General features: G+C 52.0%; 1 pseudogene across 1 annotated transcript; it reads right to left on the reverse strand.

Annotated features, from left to right (window-relative positions):
- Positions 1 to 897: 897 nt before the first annotated feature.
- On the reverse strand, positions 898 to 21,104 carry LOC309601289 (olfactory receptor 14A16-like; annotated as a pseudogene). The gene is made up of 2 exons: positions 21,026 to 21,104; positions 898 to 1,906 (listed from the first exon to the last, which is right to left on the reverse strand). The product of its transcript is annotated as an olfactory receptor 14A16-like (transcript).
- Positions 21,105 to 21,385: the final 281 nt, after the last annotated feature.

Consider the following 21,385-nt stretch of genomic DNA (forward strand, 5'->3'; position numbering starts at 1 on the left):
AGATCCCCTGAGCTCTCCTGGCAGCTCTCAGTTCCTCTTCAGGATGGCATCTGCCATCAGCCCCACTGCAGGTGGGACAGCACCAGGCAGATAAGTCAAAGACCGGTTGCTCGTTCAGTGGACGTATGCAACCAAGAAGGGAGGTCTTCATCCACACCTTGGTCCCTAACACATCACCGTGGGACTCTCAGATTGTCACCCTGAATCCATCAAGAACCCCAGAAGAGCAAAAGTCCTTCTGAGGGAGAACCCTATTGGGTGTATTCCTGACACCAGCTTTGGAAGAGGTGCCCAGCCTTCTGGCCCTGTCCTGAGGAGCCCCTTTGGTTATGATGGTGTTTGCATGGAGACCAGCTCTGATAGAGTGGTTCACGTGGCCTGCTCCCGCCCTCAGCCACAGGGATGCCACCGTACAGATAACAGGACTGTCACAAGTTGCACGAGACCTTAGGGGCAGCACAAATAAAAGGGCACAGCAGAACAGTGTGGAATTGAGGAGAGACCAGCACTGAAAAAGCCACGTCCTGCTGCTGCCCTTGGCCATGGCTCCAGGAAGGCAGCAGCCCCAACGCGCAGGCTGTAGAGGGATAGTCCCCACCAGGGCTGCGCCTCTGTGAGGCAGCTGGGCATTTGTCCCCTGAACCCCTCCTGCAGGCTGGGGCTGTTCCCCCAGCTCCAGAGGAGATGTGAAGAGACGGGAACTGAGACAAATAATTTTCTGCTGGTTTCTTTATTGAGTTTATCTAAACGGGGAGCCTGGATCCATATGTACATGAGGACTTTGGGTCAAGAAAAGGCAGGTAGGAGGCCAAGAATAATATTATCACAGGTATAAACAAAAAAAACAACCCCCCAAATATCCCACAAAGGAAAAATAAAGACACGTATGAAGAAAAGTTAGTCCAGGCTATTCCTGTGATACTGTGGGAGCCCGAGTGGGACAATGGACACCTTCTTAATATGAAGTAGCTTGTAATCGAATAGTTTCCACACTGCATCCTTCATTTCCTTGTTCCTCATGCTGTAGGTGAGGGCGTTCACTGCTGGAGACACCACTGAGTATAGCACTGCCACCACCAGATCCAGGGATGGGGAGGAGATGGAAGGGGGCTTCAGGTAGGCACACATGCCAGTGCTGACAAACAGGGAGACCACGGCCAGGTGAGGGAGGCACGTGGAAAAGGCTTTGTGGCGTCCCTGCTCAGAGGGGATCCTCAGCACAGCCCTGAAGATCTGCACATAGGACAGCATAATGAAAACAAAACAGCCAAATGCTAACAAAGAACTTAAAATAAGGAGCCCGGTTTCCCTGAGGAAGGATTGTGAGCAGGAGAGTTTGACGATCTGTGGAGGTTCACAGAAGAACCATTCCACAGCATTGCCTTGGAAGAGGGAGGAAAATGTATTGGCCGTGTGCAGGAGAGAATTGAGAAACCCAGTGCCCCAGGCAGCTGCTGCCATGTGGACACAAGCTCTGCTGCCCAGGAGGGTCCCGCAGTGCAGGGGTTTGCAGATGGCAACGTAGCGGTCATAGGCCATGACAGTGACAAGGGCACACTCTGCTCCAAGGAAGAAGAAAAGCAGAAAGACTTGGGCAGCACATCCAAGTACGAGATGTCCCTGGTGTCCCAGAGGGAATTGGCCATGGTTTTGGGGACAGTGGTGGAGATGCAGCCCATGTCAAGGAGGGAGAGATTGAGGAGGAAGAAGTACATGGGGGTGTGAAGGCGGTGGTCACAGGCGATGGCAGTGATGATGAGGCCGTTGCCCAGGAGGGCAGCCAGGTAGATGCCCAGGAAGAGCCAGAAGTGCAAGAGCTGCAGCTCCCGTGTGTCCGCGAATGCCAGGAGGAGGAACTGGGTGACGGAGCTGCTGTTGGACTTCTGCTGCCTCTGGGCATGGGGCACTGTAATAGAAGGAAAAGAAAGTGACAAGACAGGGGAGACTTTGAGCAATATCAAAGCCATTTTCCATAGACCCTCCCTCTGCTACACTCACTCTTTTCCTTTTCTAGGAGACCTTCCTTCAGCTCTGTGGCTGGAGCGCTGGTTGGTGCTGGCTGAATGTGCCATGATGAGCAGGACCTGTGCCCACTGGCTGCCGAGAGGTCAGCCCTGCTCTGCAGCAGTGGGTTCATGGGAAGAGTGGTGGCAGGCGCCAGTCCTGGTGTTCGACCTTCTCTCATGAAACCGCTCCTAGTGCAGAAGGGGCTGTCAGCATCTGCACTCCCAGTGATAAGGAACTGAGGTGGCAGAAGAGAGGGTTTTTTTTTTTTACAGCTCCTCCTGACCTCCCACCCTGGGGAGTGTTCTTGGATGTCAGAAAGCCTCAGCATTTGTGCTGCACTCAGGGAGAACAGAGGGAGTCCTGCGAGGCAAGAGGAGTGCCTGTGGCTTAGTGCAGAGGGAGGGGAGCTGGTCTGTCCCTCCGTCTGGCTCCCAGCTGCCATGGGTTTGCCCCTTTCAGAGGTGGAGGGTGATCACAATCCCATATTACCTTGAAAAGCCACCAGGCACTGCTGAGAACAGAGGGATCTACCTCAGACCATTAAATATCTCACCCTTTCTCAACATCTCACCACCCCACTTCTAGCCAAGGACACACAGGGCTCATTTCACCAACGCATCAGCATTTCCTCCAATGTAGCATCTCTACACTTCTGTATAGGGCTTTCAGGTAACACAGAGGTGCTATAGGCCAGGTTTGCATCCTGGAGGGAAGCTCACAGCTTGGAAGGAATCCTCAAGGAGATGGCCAAGTGTCCCAATGATGGCATTAGAGTAAGGGAGATTCAGCTCATACCCCAGACCCGCAGACTGCATTGCCCACAGCCACACAGGTTGGATGAAAGCTGGGACGTGTTCCTATGGACACAGCTGCATGAAAGGACCCACAAGATCAGTGTGTGACTCTGGAGCTAAAAATTCCCATCCCCGGAGAGCCTGACAGCAAGAAGGAAATAACAACAGCAATAACACAGACAAGTGGAGAAACAAGGAAAGACACAGTGAGGGTGTGGCTGAGAGAGGCCAGGGCAGAGGCACTGGGGCACTCAGACAGCGTTCCCCTTCCCCAGCTGTGCACGCCACCTCCCAGACACCACCATTGCCGGGCAGCTGCTCTCAGCCCCTGCGCTCTGCAGAGGGAACTGGGCCCGTGGCTGCAGAGCTGCACCACGGCTCTGCTGGAGCTCTGGCTGCAGAGGAGGTGGTTCACGCCTTGGAGCCCCCAGCCCTGAGGGCAGAGGCTTTGGTGGGTGGGAGAGGAGGCAAGGGGGCTTGCTCAGAGGAAGGGGTCTGCACTGGAGGGGATCATACAGAGGTTTCTGAATTCCCCCTCGCACAACATTTCTGGTTTTAGTTTCCTCTCATTCTCTGATCATCTCCCTGCAGCCTGGAGATTTTCCTGCTGGGAGGTGTTTCCCTGTCCCATGTCTTTTCCCTCTCAGTGCTCACAGTCCCCATCCCACCCTCTGTGCTCTCATCTTGGCCCCACAGAAACCTGCCTGTTTGCAGGGCACTGGCTGGGTGCATGTTCCTGTTTGCAGGTGGAAAAGGGCAAGTCAGAAGAACCCTGATGGGTCCAGCAGAGGTGATGCTGGTGCTGTCCATAGGCAGAGGAGCAGCTGAAGGCACTTTACCAGCCTCCTGGAAGACCTACTTATCACTGAGTATTGCAGTTCAGCAGTCTCAGTGACTTGTTCAAACTTCAGAGCTCCTTCTCCATTTATCCTTTTCTCTCCCCCTCCCAGCCCCTCTGGAGTAGGAAACTGAAAACACAGACTCAGGAAATCTCCTTATCTTTCTAGTAAATCCTGCCTTGATCTTCCCCTTGAGACATCCCCTTGGAAATATTCTCAGGCTGAACTGGAGCTGTGAGCAGCCCTGAACCATGCAGCACCCCTCTCGACAGCAGAAGGACCCTGCCTTGCTAGGGACTGCTCCTTGCACCCACAGCTTCTCCCCACAGCACCATGGTGAATTCCCCAGACATGCTGAGTGCTGACCCTGGCAGGTGCAGCTGTGGGATGTTCCAGCTTTAGGAGATCCCACCAGGAACTGAACATGCATTGCCCTGCACCCAGATACTTACCAAGGCAAGGGCTGTGAATGATTCTCCTCCAGTTAGCTCTCAGCATCCTCCCACTCCAGGCTGCCTTTAACCTCTCTCTGCCTGGCTTCTCTCCCCTCGCTGCCTGCAGGCAGTGTCCCCAGCCCTGCTGCCCTTTGCAGAGGAGCTGCTCCTGGGCAGAGCTGTCTCTCTGCAGTGCTGCCCACTTGCCAGCAGCTCCCTCCATCCCAGGAGCCCAGCCCAGCTCAGCAGCAGAGGCCCAGCCCAAGGCACCACTTTCTCTGCCCCTCTGGGCTCCCTCCAGGGGTCCCTGGGGCTCCAGGGGAACCTGCTGTGAAACAGGCTGAAGTCAACTCTGATGTTCCCTCTCTCAGATGAGGGGAGACAATTACTCCTAGCACTGTCATTTCTCCTATGAAGAGAAGATTTCGGCATGAGAATCACCTTTCCTTGTCCCATCATTAGACGGGACACCTACACAGTGACACCAAAATTTATACTTTCTGAAAGAAGGGATTCACAGAGTCAATCGAGGCATCTCAATCAGGGTCTGTAGTCCTGGTGGTGGAAAGGGACTCAGCTCCCTCCCATGCCTGCCACAAACCCAGAGGAGGTGGGATTCCTCTTGCCTCATTTCAGCTGTGCAGAACATAGGCACCTGCATGCGAGTGGCCTGTCTCAGCTCCCACGCTCATCATTGGAGAGGGATGCGAGGAGTGAGATGCAAATGTCTGGTGACATTTGAGGTGCCAGGGGTGGTCCAAGACATGGGCAGGGAACTGTAAACTGAAATGGAGCAGCTCATACAGACAGGGCAGGATCTGGGGGCATCCTCTTGGAGGCTGTTGAGAATTTCCTTTGGCCTTCTGAAATGAGAGCTGATGCCTAAAAGAAGGGCAGTTGAACTTATTATGTTCAGGGCAGCTTACAGAGTTATTCATCTGAACAACTGGAGTGATGTGCCATAGGGAGAGCTCAGCCTCTTTCCTCTCCTTCTGCTCTATTTACTAGGTCTCCACTAACTACATTGCCTGTTGTCTCAGCCCCACATTGCCTAACAGAATTTAGGGCAGCAACGCAATTTAATGTTCAAATCCAGGCCCACAGAGCTACAGGAGATGCCAGGGCTTGCAGGAAGAGCAGAGGACCTCCAGGAAAACAATTCCCATTCAGGGCGTGTGTGTGACAGACAGCCCAGATGGCATCGCAGGGAGTGTGATTTGGTGCCTGTGTGCCATTGGCTGATGCCATCCATCAGAGGTATCAGCCTTCAGATGCCATCAGAGAGGCAAAGTCTGCTCCTCCTCTACCCAACAGCTGCAGGCATTGTGTGAACACGAAGCACATCACACCCATGATGGTACAGCCAAGGAACAGACCGCTCATTTTTACAATGTGTCTGGATACATCTTGTCTTCAGTGACAGCATCCTTCAAGTGCAGCAACGATCCTTAAAAAAACTCAATTGAAAATGGAAAGGGAATGCAACGGGAACCAAGATGAGCTGTTGCTACATCAGCAACGCTTAAAGAAGAAACAGAGAGAATGTGGGACCACTGCTGAATTTAGTAAGAGTAGGCGTACATAGAGCCACACTCCCCACTCACACTGACCCTAGGCAGAGTCCTGAGCAAGGCATGAAGAACCTCCTTTACCAGGTCCTGGGGGTCAGGGCTTGGGCACTCTGATCATAAACAAACACCAAGGGCTTACATGGTATCAGAGCCACCAGCACACGGCCTTTGCCACCTGCAACCAGTGTCTCCCAGTTTTTGCTTAATGAGCCCCCAGGGACCAACACATTGACTGGTCATTGCCTTCATGGCTTTGTCAGTGTTGGCCCTCAGTGAGGCCCCCAACGCTCTCAGAAACTTGGTTCTTGCTTGTGCCTTCCACTTCTTTAGGGGCTTGCTCATTCTTTCAGTCTTTGCAGTTCAGGAACTTGGCACCAGAGGGCTCATTAACATGCAAAACACCCTAACAAGCCATGTCTCTGTGCATCATTTTCCCAAATTCTTCAAGTCTTCTGTGGCTACTTTGAAAACTTCCAGGAGAGTAGCCAAGGAGAGATGATTTAAATAATAAGGAACAATAAATCAGTTTTTCTTCCTTTTCCAGTTCTCTTTATTCTTCTGCTTACAGAACAAGTGAGACCAGCCTTCTCCAATTCAGATTGACCCAGAGCATCTCCTGATGAAGTCTGCAGATGTACGAAAGCTAAGATCATTTCTGTCAGACACTGTACAGCCCAACTTTGTCCTGTGTCCCATCATCATCCTTGGTCCCCCTGTCACCCCCTCTACTGGTCATTTTTCTCAGTGGCCACCTGGGACTTGCATCAGGATTTCTCAACTCTAAGCTCTTTCCACTAAAGACTGTAGCTGAATGCTTCAGCTCATTTGCACACATTCTCACCTGCTTTCTTTGGAGAACCAGCTGCACACAGTCACAGAAGAATGTTTCTTACGTCCCAATTAAAAAAAAAAAAAAAAAAGAAAAAAGGAAAAAAGAAAAAAGAAAAAGAAGAGAATAGCTCAGTAAAAAATAATAGATGCCGTACAAGTTTCCTCCACTGAAGTCCACTTCCCACTGTCGGTAACCTTAGTGGAACATTTTCAGTGAGATACATGGGACAACAGGTAGAAACACAAGCGAGGAGATGGCTCAAGAGGCCATCAGGCAGCCTGCTGAAAGACAAGGCAAGCTCCAAACTGCCTGAAGCTCAGGGCAGCACCTGGGGAGCTGAGAGGTGTGGGAATGGGTAGAGACCAATGGGAGGAGGAAAGCTGGATGGACACTGGGAAATGCGTACGCCCAGGCAGCCTGCTGAAAAGGTGCCTTTAGAAGTGGTCAGTTCAAGCAGGACGTGTGGAAAGATGTGAAAGAGTGCTGGAGTCAATACACAGTACGCTGGGCAGAGCAGGCTCAGGGGTGTAACAGGGGAGACGAGTATTTCTTCTCCCGAGTGTAGTACACGGGCTGGAAATGTCCATGTTGGCATCATGGGAAAGTATTGTCTATGGATGAAAACTGTTCAGTGCATTTCAGCTGATGGAAACTGTGCTCATGTTTTCTTTAAATGTTGATGATCGTACCTCACCTGTCCAGATAGTGGTGCTCAGAAGGTGCTCTGCAATAGAAATATTGGCACCAAAGGAGCTCCACCCCAAGCCTTGCACAAGCCCATGGACCTCAAGGACAGATGTGCCTCAGGGAGGTCTTCCTCTCAAGAAAATGCACTTTCTCAAGTTGTAGGCAGAGGTCCATGAATGTTGGAGAGACATGATCATATCTGGAAGTGGAAATGGAAAGCCCTGCTGAGAAACCTGGCTGCTGCGTGGTGCAGGTCCAGACAATCAGCCGCCAGGGAAGCTGTCTGAACCGCGTACCTTACCCCCAGAGCATGGGGTTGCTTTCACCCAGACCCAGCCTTTTGGCTCTTTCCAGCAAGCTCTTGATTCAGAACATTGACTTTCCTCATTGCTCTCCAATACTGTTTAGTTTTCTTCATAGACAGCACCAGCCAGCCCTCCAGATGCCTCATTTAGGTGGCCTCACTCATCCTGTGTCATGTGGATCTATGACATCCATAACAGCATGTAGGTGCCTCAGTCTGCTTATGTTCATTTGAGGGTTTGCACTCCTTAGTTAATAATCTTCATGAGTAAAATTCCCCTCTTCTCCACAGATGTCTGTAGGACAGCTGTTTATGTTGGATGATGCTTTTCTAGACTCCCTCTTCCTTAAAAAGAGAAGCACACAGTATCTGAACACTTTCAAAAAATCGTGCTTGGTAGCAACATTAACCTGAACTAAACCTTTGATAGTAGGACAAAATTCAGCTGTGTGTGGACTGCAAAAGCAGTGAGGAACCCTCTCCTTTCTTCCTTTCTCCCCATCACTTGCTCAGGTCTTGGGAGGAGAAGAAATGAATAAAAGTGACATTCCTGGGTGCCAGTGATTGAATTCTGCTCCCATGAGTGCCTGATGTTGAGACCGTCAGCTTCAGCTGAATCTCTTTGCTTTGGGAACACTGCAAGGCAGTGGCTCCGATGTCATGGTATGTGTGCAGATGGCCGACACTCCGACAAGCTAACACCGTGAGCAATTGCAGGACACTACAGGTAAGGTAAGGGGTGACCTGTTTCATGGATTTGCTGCTGTCGTGGTTTAACCCCAGCCAGCAACTAAGCACCACGCAGCCGCTCGCTCACTCCCCACCAGTGGGATGGGGGAGAGAATCAGAAGGGTAAAAGGGAGAAAACTCGTGGGTTGAGATAAGAACAGTTTAATAACTGAAGTAAAATAAATTAGAACAGTTAAATAGGCAAAGCAAAAACGGTGCATGCAAACAAAACAAAACAAGGAATTCATTCACTACTTCCCATCAGCAGGCAGGTGTTCAGCCATCTCCAGGAAAGCAGGGCTCCATCACGGGTAACGGTTACTTGGGAAGACAAACGCCATCATGCCCAATGTCCCCCCCTTCCTTCTTCTTCCCCCAGCTTATATACTGAGCATGACGTCATATGGTATGGAATAGCCCTTGGGCCAGTCTGGGTCAGCCCTCCCCCTGGCTGTGCCCCCTCCCAGCTTCTTGTGCACCCGGCAGAGCAGGGGAAGCTGAAAAGTGCTTGACCAGTGTGAGCGCCACTTAGCACCTATTTAGCAACAGCTTAGCACTACTTAGCAAGAACCAAAGCATCAGTGTATCATCGACATTGTTCTCATCCTAAACCCAAAACACAGCCCCATACAGGCTACCAAGACAAAAATTAACTCTATCCCAGCTGAAACCAGGACAGCTGCCCAAGGTAGAAAGTAGCACAGCAACCATCTCAGAAACACCACAGGAGGATCTAAAAGAAGACAAGCATGGCCAATGTGAAAAGGATTAACAAGTGTGGTGGGTTGACCCCAGCCAGTAACAAATCTGCCACCCAGTCACTTGCTCACTCCCACAACAGCAGCATGGGGAAGAGAATTGGAAAGGTAAAAGTGAGAACAACTCATGGGTTGGAATTAAGAATGGTTCATAAGTGAAGCAAAGCTGCATTCACAAGCAAAGCAAAAAAGGAATTCATTCCCTCCATGCCATTGGCAGGGAAATGTTCAGCCATTTCCAGGAAACCTTCCAGGCCTTCATCACGTCTAACAGTGACTTGGGAAGGCAAATGTCATAACCACAAATGTCCCCCATTGCTGCTCCTTTCCTTGGGCTTTTATTGCTGAGCATGATACCCTCTGGAATGGAATATCCCTTTGGTCATTTGAGGTCAGCTGTCCTGGCTGCATCCCCTCCCAACTTCTTGCCCAACCCCAGCCCACTCATTGGAAGGGCAGCGTGAGAAACAGCATGAGAAGGCCTTCCTGTTGTTTAAGCACTGTTCAGCAATAGCTAAAAGAGTTTTGGTCACAAAAAGCCCTCCGGGTTGCTATGAAGACAATGAACTCATTCCCAGCCAGCCAGGGCAGGCTGGCCTTTTTGGAAGGTGTGAGAATGAGAACAGTGAAGAATTTGAGAGGGGGAAAAGGGAAGCAGTAAATTAAAAATGAGTCCAGGGATGGCCTCGGGACTGTTTGGGGTGCCTGTGCTGCTGCCTTGTACCTGACGTGAATTATTTCCACAGTCAGAGGGAACCTGAGGGCTTTCCCTCATGTTGAGGACACAGAGCGGTGAGGAATGAGAGTGTCATTCAGTTTGGAAGGGACCGTGCTAGATATCTGTAGAAAACATCCTCCTCAAAGCAGAGTCACACCAGGTTGCTCATGGTTTTATCCAGATGGGTCTGACAAACTTCCAGGGATGGAGAGTGCACACTCTCTGGGAAACAGCTTCCCATGTCTGGCTGTCCTCACATTGAAAAAGTTTCTCCCTATATTGAACCTGACCCCCTCGTGTTTCAGCTCATTGCCTCCTGTGCTCCTGCCTTGCACCACAATGTCTTCTTGGGAACCTCACCGTAGGCAATGCAAGTCTGTTCCTTCCTCCCCGCAAAGCCCTCCATTCTCCAGGGTGAACAAGCCCAGCTCCCTCAGCCTCTCCTAACAGGACAAGTGCTCCAACCTTGACCATCTCTGTGGCCCTCCACTGAACTTCTGCGGATCCTCCAGCTTGCCAATGTCTCTCTGGCATTGTGGGCAACCAAAACCTGGGCAAGTATTCTGGATGTGGTGCCACAAGTGCTGAGCAGAGGGAGAGAATCACTTGCCCTGGCTGTGCTCCTGCTCACACAGCCCAGGATGGTGTTGGCCATCTTTGCTGATGGCTCATCTTTTGCTTAATGGAACCCAAAGACCAGCAGACCCTTTCCTGTGGAGCTGCTACCTGCCTAGCCAGCCCCTGTCCTAGGACATTTCAGGAACTACATCCACTTCAGGAGCGGGACTTTGGTTGAATCTTTACTGGATATCATGAGGTTTCTATGTCCTTTGGGATGGCAGCCCTGCCCTCCAGCCCTGCCCTGCTCTTCTCACTGTGATGTCTTCTACAAATGGTATGAGAAAGTATGCCCATATGCTCCAGGTCACTCAAAAGATGTGAAACAGGGCAGGTGGCAAGCTAGACCCCTGCAGGACCCTACTAGCTAGATGCTTCCAGGCAGAGCACCACGCATGTACCACACTCCTCCAAGCCCAACTGCTCTCCAGCGGGTATTTTACTCAGCTATTTGTCCACCCATGCAGCCCATACTGTCCTAACTTGGACACAAGAAATTTCTGGAGGGATGATACTGAAAGCCTTGATGACCTCCAGGTAAAAGACCATCTCTGCTCTCCCCGCATCCAGCAATCCTGTCCTTTCATCACAGAAAGCAAAGAGGATGGTGAGAGACAATCTCCCCTGGGTAAACCCAGTCCCCTTCTCTTTCAGACACCCAGAAATGGGATTCGAGTGGACATGAGCTGGGGCACAGCCTTTCATTTCCCTGCTCATCATTTGGGCATTCTGCAAAGGTGTATGCATTGTAGAGGTGCTGCCAGTGATCAGGGAGTTCCCAGAGTCTTCGTGACCTATGGAGAGTGGCCTGGCTGTGCCAGTGGCCTGCTCACTCAGCTCCCTGGGTTCCAACTCCTCCAGTCCCATGCACTGGTAAGAGATTGTTTGTTCAAGTGACCCCTGACTTGGTCCCCATCCACTGCTGGTTGATCTCCTCCAGAGTCCTGCCCTGAGTCACAGAGGCCTGGGAGACCTTGCTGGGGAAGTCTGAGGCAAAGAGGACACTGAGAATCTCACATCTATCTACACCTGCTCTTCCTGAATTCAGCAGTGGCCACACAGGATCTTTGTTTTTCCTTTAACTGTTCCTGAAGCAGAAAACACTCCTTATGGTTCCCTTCCATTGCCTTTCAAGTTTAGACTCAGTTTTAATTTGGACTATTGCTAGTCTTTTAGGATGCTGTCCTTGAAGAGCAGCTGTCCTGAGCTCTGCCACCATGCCTTGGCAGTTTATTCCATCAGCATAACACCTCCGTCTCCAACATTAACATTCCACTCATCCTGTCTGTGCCCCTCACTGAAAGCACTGCTGCGCATTTTGACTGAAGCAACACAGCTGTGGAACCAGGCAAGCTCGTATTTGCCATAAGGAACCCTGGTACCAAGTGACCAAAACCCGTGTGTGCAAAGGCTTTGCTTCAGAGCAGAGACAAGGCATGGACAAAAGAGAGCTGCGTGTCTTTCTAGCCCCAGGTCTAAGGACCCAGGATGAAATGCCTCAATTCACTCAACGGAACATATCCTCCCAGCTTGGAGAAATTAGATCCTTCCCTGGCACCTTCCTGGGTGTCCTAAGGATGGGACAAAAAAGTGATTCTCATGCCCAACTGTTTTTCTAATAGGAGTAATGACTCTGCTGGAAGTAAGTCTCTCTCCCCGCAGCTGAGGGAGGGAACATCAGAGATGCCTTCAGCCTGTTTCACAGCAGGTTCCCCTGGAGCCCCAGGGACCCCTGGAGGGAGCCCAGAGGGGCAGAGAAAGTGGTGCCTTGGGCTGGGCCTCTGCTGCTGAGCTGGGCTGGGCTCCTGGCATGGAGGGAGCTGCTGGCAAGTGGGCAGCACTGCAGAGAGACAGCTCTGCCCAGGAGCAGCTCCTCTGCAAAGGGCAGCAGGGCTGAGGGCACTGCCTGCAGGCACCGAGGGGAGATCTCCAAGGCTCAGAGAGCTTAAAGGCGGTTGGGAGTGGGAGGATGCTGAGAGCGCACTGTGGGAGAAATCTTCACAGCCCTTGACACGGTAAGTCTCTGGCAGCGGGGCAATGCACATCTTTGTCTTGGAGGGGTCTCCTAGACATGGCACATCATGCTGCAGACAGGAATTGGCAGGATGGTTCTCAGGGTTTCTTTACTGTGGAGAAGGACATGCTCTCTCCTGCCACCCTGCCAGAGGACAGAACATGATGGCTGCCTTCTCCAAAGGATTGCTGCAAGGGTGTGCATCCAAGGGTGGCCAGGGTTGTCCTTCAGAGCAGGGTCCCTGCACCCCGGTGTCTATGTGCTGGGGCAGGGACTCTGCCACCTGCCAGGGTCAGCACTCAGCCCTCCCAGGGAGCTCCGCACAGCTCTATGAGAAGAAGCTGTGGGTGGAAGGAGGGACCACTGGCAGGGCAGTGTAGGATCCTTATGATGTTGAGAGGCTGCTACATGGGACATTGCAGCTCACAGATTGAGCTCGTGCCCAAGGGGAGTTTGGGTTGGCAGCCCTGCCCTCCAGCCCTGCCCTGCTCTCCTCACTGGGATGTCTTCTCCAAATGGTATGAAAAAGTACTCTCTCCTATCCTCCAGGTCACTCAAAAGATGTGAAACAGGGCAGGTTGCAAGCTAGACCCCTGCAGGACCCTACTAGCTAGATGCCTCCAGACAGAGCACCACGCATGTACCACACTCCTCCAAGCCCAACTGCTCTCCAGCTGGCTTCTTACCCAATGACTTATCCAGTCATGTGTGGCAATTAAACACAGACTCCGCATATGAGTTTAGGCAGTAAGACAAGCGAAGACGACGACAACAATGGCAATGGCGATGATAATAACGATGACGATGACACTTTATTTTTACAATCTATCCCTTTTATAATGTGATCTAGTGTTCATGAGCAAGCAAAACCCATTTCATTGGCTACTGTCTTGCATCCACGCGTCTCTTCAGCATTACCCATTGGTTCTTCAAGCTGGTGCACGTGAATTCCTCTTTCAGGGATGTATCCAAACTCATCCTTATTTTTCTGCCTCTAAGTTTCACAAACTCTCATTTATTCCCACACTGCAGGGCAGAGCTGAGCACACAGCGGGTGGGATGGGCTCTGTGAGCACTGACAGGGAGGAGGCTTGGGGCCAGAGAAACAGCTCCTGGCAGGGAAAGCTCCAGGCAGCAGAGACAGGGGCAAGGGGTGGGGGGAAACTGCAAACAAGCAGTGGGGGAAGGTGCTCTCTGGCAGCTCTCTTGTTGTCTTTCACTGTAGATGTCTTCTGGGCATTGTCTGCTGGGCAGTGGTCGGGCTCTCTCTTTGGAACATGTCATCTTTGGGACCCCTGACACTCTGCTTTGCCTGTCCTGCTGGGCTTGCGAGCTGCCCCCAGAAAGGCACAGCTCTCCTGTAGGATCCTAGGGAGTGCTGAGCCTTTCCTTGGGGGCTGGCACTCTCCTCTCAGGGTCCTTTGCTTTGCTCTGTGAGGGGTCCTGTCCTGCTCTCTTCACCGCAACCCCATCTCTGGGCTGGGACAGAGATTACAGATCTGCCCATTGAACCAGTGCTTCCCTGCTGCCATACGAGTTCAGTTGTTTGGGGTTTTTAAAGAGAAATTTGTGGGTGAAGTCATCTTCAAGGCAGCACAAGCGAAAGGGCAGCACAGATGGGAAAAAAGACTGGTGGGCAGAGAGAGCTCAGAGCTCAGAGAGATTTGGCTGGGACTCAGGAATAGAAGGAGAGTTATGATCTGTGGAAGAAGGAGCAGGCAACTCAGGAGGACTACAAGGATGTTGTGAGGTTACACAGGGAGAAAATTAGAAGGGCCAAAGCCCAACTAGAACTTAATCTGGCTACTGCCGTAAAAGGCAGTAAAAAAAAGTTCCTATAAATACATTAGCAACAAAAGGAGGGCTAAGGAGAATCTTCATCCTTTATTGGATGGTGACAAAGGATGAGGAAAAGGCTGAGGTACTTAATGCCTTCTTTGCCTCAGTCTTTAATAGTCAGACCAGTTGTTCTCAGGGTACCCAGCCCCCTGAGCTGGAAGACAGGGATGGGGAGCAGAATGAAGCCTCCATAACGGAAGGGGAAATGGTCAGCGACCTGCTACACCATGTAGACACACACAAAGTCTATGGGGCCAGATGGGATCCACCCAAGGGTACTGAGGGAGCTGGCAGAAGTGCTCACAAAGCCACTTCCAATCATTTATGAGCAGTGCTGGCTAAGTGGGGAGGTGCCAGTCGACTGGAGGTTGGCAAATATGACGCCCATCTACAAGAAGGGCTGGAAGGAGGACCTGGGGAACTACAGGTCTGTCAGCCTGACTGTGGTGCCAGGGAAAGTAACAGACCAGATCATCCTGAGTGCCCTCACACGGCACGTACAGGACAACCAGGGGATCAGGCCCAGTCAGCAGGGGTTTATGAAAGGCAGGTCCTGCTTGATCAACCTGATCTCCTTCTATGACAAGATGACCTGCCTAGTGGATGAGGGAAAGGCTGCGGATGTTGTCTACTTGGACTTCAGTAAAGCCTTTGACACCTTTTCCCACAGCATTCTCCTGGAGAAACTGGCTGCTCATGGCTTGATGAGGCCCAAAGAGTGGTGGTGAACAGAGTTCAATCCAGTTGGTGGCCGGCCTCAAGCGGTGTTCCCCAGGGCTCAGTATTGGGCCTACTTCTGCTTAATATCTTTATCAATGATCTGGATGAGGGGATCGAGTGCACCCTCAGTAAGTTTGCCAACGACACCAAGTTGGCCAGGAGTGTTGATCTGCTGGAGGGCAGGAAGGCCCTACAGAGGGATCTGGCCAGGCTGGATCAATGGGCCGAGGCCAACTGTATGAGATTCAACAAGGCTCAGGGCCAGGTCCTGCACTTGTGTCACAACAACCCCATGCAACGCTACAGGCTTGGGGAGGAGTGGCTGGAGACCTGCCTGGCAGAAAAGGACCTGGGGGTGTTGGTTGACAGCTGACTGAATATGAGCTGGCAGTGTGCCCAGGTGGCCAAGAGGGCCAATGGCATCCTGGCCTGTATCAGCAATAGTGTGGCCAGCAGGACTAGGGAAATGATGGTTCCCCTGTACTGGGCACTGGTGAGGCCACACCTGAAATCCTGTGTTCAGTTTTGGGTCCCTCACTACAAGAAGGACATTGAGGTGCTGGAGCTTGGCCAGAGAAGGGCACTGAAGCTGGTGAAGGGTCTGGAGCACAAGTCTTATGAGGAGCGGCTGAGGGAGCTGGGGTTGTTTAGCCTGGAGAAGAGGAGGTTGAGGGGAGACCTTATTGCTCTCTACAACTACCTGAAAGGAGGCTGTAGTGAGGTGGGAGTTGGTCTCTTCTCCCAAGTAACAAGCAATAGGACAAGAGGAAATGGTTCAGATGATTGGATATTAGGAAAGATTTCTTCACCAAAAGGGTTGTTAAGCAGTGGAACAGGCTGCCCAGGGAAGTGGTTGAGTCCCCATCCCTGGAAGTATTTAAACGACATGTGGACGTGGTGCTTAGGAACATGGTTTAGTGGTGGACTTGGCAGTGATAGGTTAACGGTTGGACTCGATGATCTTAAAGATCTTTTGCAACTTAAGTGATTCTATGATTCCATGATTCTGTAACACTGCAGCTCTCCTGACTCTGCACTAAGCTACAAATATCTGAGCCCTTTTGTATGTCCTGTCCCAAGACTCTTACATTTTCAGTCATAAAAATGAGGATTTCTATCCCTAAATAGGATACCACCGGTTGTGACGGTGGAAAATAAAAACCACAAACAAAATTATTATAAAGACTTGCTAGGCCTCTTTTCTGCAGCTGTCACAAACCAGCTCCCATGTAGCCACTGCAGCAGAGCAAAGCTGACCTCTCGGCAGCACATGAGCAGAGGTCCTGCTCGGTACAGCACACTCAGCCAGCACAGACCAGAGAAAGGAAATGCATTTCACTTGGAGGGTATTGCGATGAAAAATGGAGTGGTTTTGCTCAGAGGATTCTATCCTGATTTTAACCTATCCCTTCATTTTTTGAGTAGTGCCCCCATGTCAAGAAACAGCAAATGTCCAACAGCAGCTCCATCACCCAGTTCCACCTCCTGGCATTCACGGACACACGGGAGCTGCAGCTCTTGCACTTCTGGCTCTTCCTGGGCATCTACCTGGCTGCCCTCCTGGGCAACAGCCTCATCATCACTGCCATCGCCTGTGACCACCGCCTTCACACCCCCATGTACTTCTTCCTCCTCAATCTCTCCCTCCTTGACATGGGCTGCATCTCCACCACTGTCCCCAAAACCATGGCCAATTCCCTCTGGGACACCAGGGACATCTCGTACTTGGATGTGCTGCCCAAGTCTTTCTGCTTTTCTTCTTCCTTGGAGCAGAGTGTGCCCTTGTCACTGTCATGGCCTATGACCGCTACGTTGCCATCTGCAAACCCCTGCACTGCGGGACCCTCCTGGGCAGCAGAGCTTGTGTCCACATGGCAGCAGCTGCCTGGGGCACTGGGTTTCTCAATTCTCTCCTGCACACGGCCAATACATTTTCCTCCCTCTTCCAAGGCAATGCTGTGGAATGGTTCTTCTGTGAACCTCCACAGATCGTCAAACTCTCCTGCTCATAATCCTACCTCAGGGAAACCGGGCTCCTTATTTTAAGTTCTTTGTTAGCATTTGGCTGTTTTGTTTTCATTATGCTGTCCTATGTGCAGATCTTCAGGGCTGTGCTGAGGATCCCCTCTGAGCAGGGACGCCACAAAGCCTTTTCCACGTGCCTCCCTCACCTGGCCGTGGTCTCCCTGTTTGTCAGCACTGGCATGTGTGCCTACCTGAAGCCCCCTTCCATCTCCTCCCCATCCCTGGATCTGGTGGTGGCAGTGCTATACTCAGTGGTGTCTCCAGCAGTGAACGCCCTCACCTACAGCATGAGGAACAAGGAAATGAAGGATGCAGTGTGGAAACTATTCGATTACAAGCTACTTCATATTAAGAAGGTGTCCATTGTCCCACTCGGGCTCCCACAGTATCACAGGAATAGCCTGGACTAACTTTTCTTCATACGTGTCTTTATTTTTCCTTTGTGGGATATTTGGGGGGTTGTTTTTTTTGTTTATACCTGTGATAATATTATTCTTGGCCTCCTACCTGCCTTTTCTTGACCCAAAGTCCTCATGTACATATGGATCCAGGCTCCCCGTTTAGATAAACTCAATAAAGAAACCAGCAGAAAATTATTTGTCTCAGTTCCCGTCTCTTCACATCTCCTCTGGAGCTGGGGGAACAGCCCCAGCCTGCAGGAGGGGTTCAGGGGACAAATGCCCAGCTGCCTCACAGAGGCGCAGCCCTGGTGGGGACTATCCCTCTACAGCCTGCGCGTTGGGGCTGCTGCCTTCCTGGAGCCATGGCCAAGGGCAGCAGCAGGACGTGGCTTTTTCAGTGCTGGTCTCTCCTCAATTCCACACTGTTCTGCTGTGCCCTTTTATTTGTGCTGCCCCTAAGGTCTCGTGCAACTTGTGACAGTCCTGTTATCTGTACGGTGGCATCCCTGTGGCTGAGGGCGGGAGCAGGCCACGTGAACCACTCTATCAGAGCTGGTCTCCATGCAAACACCATCATAACCAAAGGGGCTCCTCAGGACAGGGCCAGAAGGCTGGGCACCTCTTCCAAAGCTGGTGTCAGGAATACACCCAATAGGGTTCTCCCTCAGAAGGACTTTTGCTCTTCTGGGGTTCTTGATGGATTCAGGGTGACAATCTGAGAGTCCCACGGTGATGTGTTAGGGACCAAGGTGTGGATGAAGACCTCCCTTCTTGGTTGCATACGTCCACTGAACGAGCAACCGGTCTTTGACTTATCTGCCTGGTGCTGTCCCACCTGCAGTGGGGCTGATGGCAGATGCCATCCTGAAGAGGAACTGAGAGCTGCCAGGAGAGCTCAGGGGATCTCCAGGGACAGTGTGTGAGTCTGGGTGGGCAGTGAGTGGCACCTCATAAAATGAGTGACCATCCAAGGAGGAAAAGGTGAATCTGAGGAGCCCACAGGCTAACAAGGGTCCTGCAATGCCAGGAGAGGCTGTGAGGAGACAGCAGGCAAAGGGCCATAAGACTGGAGAGTGTTTCAGGGCAACCTCTTGGAAACCCCATGGGCTGGATCCAGTGCAGCCATCCCCTGCCCTGTGTGCCATTAGAGACACCCCATGGTCCTGCCCAGCCCTGTCCTTGGCTCCTGAGCAATCAGGGATGATGGAAAAGGGCTCAGCAGCAGTGATCCTGCTCCAGCTGGGTCTGCTTCTGACCCTGACCAGCATGGCCAGTGCAGGGTCACCCCATGGCCCCAGGGCACCACAGCCCCCTCCCTCTGCAGAGCAGCACCACCAGCATGGGGCCTTGAGGTAGCACAGACAGGGAGCCAGAAATATCCAGCTAGGCCAGCACAGACATGCTCACCTGGGGAAAGGGTCTCTGGAGAGCAGGGATGACTGTGGAGAAGAGGAAGGGAGCATTTCTGTGGCTGCAGGGGGGAATCCATGAGAAAGAGAAACCTCTTTCTGCAGGCACCCACTCGGGGCAGGCTGCTTTGTCCCCTGGCCAGGACTCCTGTGCTGGTGTGGGGAGAGGGCTGACAATGATGGGGCATGGTCAGTCTGTGGTGGGCATCTCCTGGACCAGAGGCCATGCTTCCTGCCGTTTCCCTAACCTCCATTTCCTCATGCCATGGTGAGCCTCCAGCCCTGGGGCTGATGGGGAGGCTGAGACTCCTCCCTGCCCAACAGGAGCTGCTGTGCCCTTCAGAGGGGCTGGGGCTGTGGGGTGAGTGCCCAGAGCTCTGCAGCAGCCTGTGGCGGTGTCGTGGTTTAACCCCAGCCAGCAACTAAGCACCACACAGCCGCTCACTCCCTCCCCCCCGGAGGGATGGGGGAGAGAATTGGAAGAGTAAAAGTGAAAAAACTTGTGGCTTGAGATAAAGACAGTTTAATAGGTAAAGCCAAAGCCGTGCACACAAGCAAAGCAAAGCAAGGAATTCATTCACTACCTCCCATCGGCAGGCAGGTGTTCAGCCATTCCCAGGAAACCAGGGCTCCATCATGCGTAACGGTTACTTGGGAAACCGAAGCAGTCCGGTCAAGGGGTCGAGCGCATCTGTCACACTCTGCCCCACTGTCAGCCCACAGGCACCACCTCAGTCCCTCTGCGCTGGGTGTTGGGTGTCTGCACGGGCCCTCCCCTGAGCCCATGCAGGGACCCCAGTGCATCCCACATCCTGGCTGCACAGCCCCAGGGAACCCTGGTGAGGCCCCGCTTGGAGCGTAGGTTATGATTGTTGTGGTGGGTTGACCTCAGCCAGACCCACCCTGGTTTTCACTCACTGCCCTCTCCTAGAGGATGGAGAGAAAACAGAGGAAGGAGAAAAGTCTCATGGGTCAAGAGAATGACACCTTAATAAGAAAAGAAACAGCTATGTGTGCAAGCAAAGCAAAAAGAGGAATTCATGCACCAGTTCCCGGGGGCAGGCAGATGTTTAGCCACTTGCTGGGGGGCAGACCCTCAGCACACATAACACTGGTTTGGGAAGACAAACACCATAACAACGAACAACACTCCTCCCTCCTGCTTTTGCCAAGGTTTTATTGCTGAGCACAACATCCTTTGGTATGGAACAGCCCTTGGGTCCGTTCAGGTCTGCTGTCCTGGCTGTCTTCACTCCCATTTTCTTGCCCCCCCCCACCCCACAAGCCTACTGTCTTCTGTGGGACGTGTTTGAGAGAGAAAGCCTTGATGCTCTGCGAGCAGTGTTCAGCAATAGCCAGAACCCTGGTGTGGTATCAACGGCAAAGGATGTATCTGGAGTGAGGAATAGATTCTCTTGCGTGATCTCCGTGAGCTCAATCAGTAGAGCACGGGACTCTAAATCCCAGGGTTGTGGGTTTGTGCCCCACGTTGGGTGCCAAAAAGGACTGTCGTGGTTTAACCCCAGTTAGCAACTAAGCACCACACAGCCTCTCGCTCGCTCCCCCCCAATGGGATGGGGGAGAGAATCAGAAGGGTAAAAGTGAGAAAACTCATGGGTTGAGATAAGAACAGTTTAATAATTGAAGTACAATAAAACAGAACAGTTTAATAGGTAAAGCAAAAGCCGCGTGCACAAGCAGAGCAAAGCAAGGAATTCATTGTCTCCTTCCCATGGGCAGGCAGGTGTTCAGCCATCCCCAGGAAAGCAGGGCTCCATCATGCGTAGCGGTTACTTGGGAAGACAAACACCATCACACAGAACGTCCCCCCCTTCCTTCTTCTTCCCCAGCTTATATACTGAGCATGACGTCATGGGGTAAGGAATAGCCCTTTGGCCAGTCTGGGTCAGCTGTCCTGGCTGTGCCCCCTCCCAGCTTCTTGTACACCTGGCAGAGCATGGGAATCTGAAAAGTCCTTGACCAGTGTGAGCACTACTTAGCAACTACTTAGCAACAACTTAGCACTACTTAGCCCGAACCAAAACATCAGTGTGTTCTCAACATTGTTCTCATCCTAAACCCAAACCACAGCACTATACCAGCTACTAAGAAGAAAATTAACTCTATCCCAGCTGAAACCAGGACAACATCACTTTGTGCCCTGTCCCCCTTCTTTTCCTCCTACTTGAGACAGCCTCCCCCACGTCCTGGAACCTACCCAGACCTATCCACACCCCATGTGGGGTTTCGCAGACATCCCTGACCCAGCGTCTTCCAGGGTCTGGACAAGGAGAGAGGTCAAAAATGGCCATGCAGCAAAACTCACCCATAAACCTGTGCAGAGTAGAGAGTGCTGGAAGTGGCTGAATAGGGAGGGCACCAGTGAAAGCTCCCTCCAGTCCCATTCCCGAACACATTGCCCCATGCCCTCCTCCCCTCAGCCCATGGAGAACACCAGCACAGCAGCACGGCCTCGTGGGGGACAACTTCCTCAGCCTGTTCCTGAGCTCAGCTTTGGAAGAAGAGCCCAACCTCCAGACACCAGCACTGAGGAAACCCCCTTTTATTACAGAGATGTGACATGGGAGGCCAGCTGTGCCACCAGGCAAGACAAATGTGCAAAGACCTTTGAGTCAGACAGACTGGGTTCATGCCTCTGGAGAAGTGGAGTGCATGCAGACATTCC

The sequence above is a fragment of the Platalea leucorodia genome, assembly GCF_965183815.1.
Source record: "Platalea leucorodia genome assembly, chromosome: 30".
NCBI lineage: Eukaryota > Metazoa > Chordata > Aves > Pelecaniformes > Threskiornithidae > Platalea > Platalea leucorodia.